At 32.8% G+C, this 1149-nt stretch overlaps 1 protein-coding gene and 1 long non-coding RNA gene across 4 annotated transcripts in view; one reads left to right on the top strand and one right to left on the bottom strand.

Annotated features, from left to right (window-relative positions):
• LOC106867546 (proton channel OtopLc) overlaps window positions 1-1149 on the top strand; it is a 186402-nt gene that overhangs the window by 1694 nt on the left and 183559 nt on the right. The window lies entirely within an intron of this gene.
• Window positions 1-1149, bottom strand: part of LOC128249300 (uncharacterized) — a 150286-nt gene that overhangs the window by 113713 nt on the left and 35424 nt on the right. The gene's annotated exons all lie outside the window — the stretch shown is intronic.

The following is a 1149-nucleotide window of genomic DNA, read 5'->3' as shown; positions in this document are numbered from 1 at the left end:
ATATATATAAATGCGTGTGTCTCTGTGTGTCGTAGCTGGCAAGAGGAAACAGGTGTATTTAAAAAACAAAATCTTTGTCGAAACTTTACTTGTTTGTATGACATTTTTCGCTTGTGTTTTTTTATTGATTACTATTTCATTCATTGACAACCCAGTTATGTATTTATATAATATCATTTATAGATGTATTTGTTATACATTTATATATTACTACATAGATTTGTTACGTTTTTTGTATAATATTGTGTATATATTTCTCATGCATTTATGTAGTGTTGTATGTCTTTCTACCATTATTTTAGCAGCGTGTATATACGACTGTTCTACAAGTTGTGCGTGCACATATAGATATAACGTGTGTGTGTATATATATTATCCCAATATCTTCGTATTGCTATTATACCGAGTGTGTGTGTATACATGTATATGCATATATGTCTTTGTATGTGTTTAGACCGTACAGCCTTGGCACCGTCTATGTACCGTTCTCCAAAGTCTTATGGGTAATGTTCTGATTAACTAGTTTTATACAACCCTAGCGGCTTGTTTGTCTTCAAACAATTTTCTTCGCTTGTATATGTGTGTGTGTGTGTGTGTTTATAAACTTTTAACCATGTGTTCAAACACATATCTAAGATATGTAATCCACGTGATATGTAGCGAGGGGGTCATTGTACTGTTAGTTGTTTGGTCATAAATTTAAACACGTTTGTATATACTCGCTAACAGTACTTCAGAGTTCATGGTTACAGTGTTACCAAAATGTCTTATTACATAGTCATCTAGTCGCAGACACAATATGCACACGCAGAGAAGAGAAAGAAAAAGATGTGCAAAATAACACACACACAAGCACATGTACATATGACTATATGCATGTATGTGTGTCTCTCTCTATATATGTGTGTGTATCTGTATGTATGTGTGACTTTTAGAGTTAACGCCCATATATATACACACACACACACATACATACATACATACATACATACATACATACATACATACATACATACATACATACATGTATATATATTATATATATTTTATCTTTTACATTTTACTTGTTTCAGTCATTAGAGTGCGGCCATGCTGGGATACCGCTTTGAAGTTCTTAGTCGAGCAAATCGACCCCCATAGTACTTTTTT

Source organism: Octopus bimaculoides, chromosome 13, assembly GCF_001194135.2.
Source record: "Octopus bimaculoides isolate UCB-OBI-ISO-001 chromosome 13, ASM119413v2, whole genome shotgun sequence".
Classification (NCBI taxonomy): domain Eukaryota; kingdom Metazoa; phylum Mollusca; class Cephalopoda; order Octopoda; family Octopodidae; genus Octopus; species Octopus bimaculoides.
The sequence above is the reverse complement of the archived record's forward strand: the minus strand, read 5'-3'. Positions and strand labels throughout refer to the sequence as shown.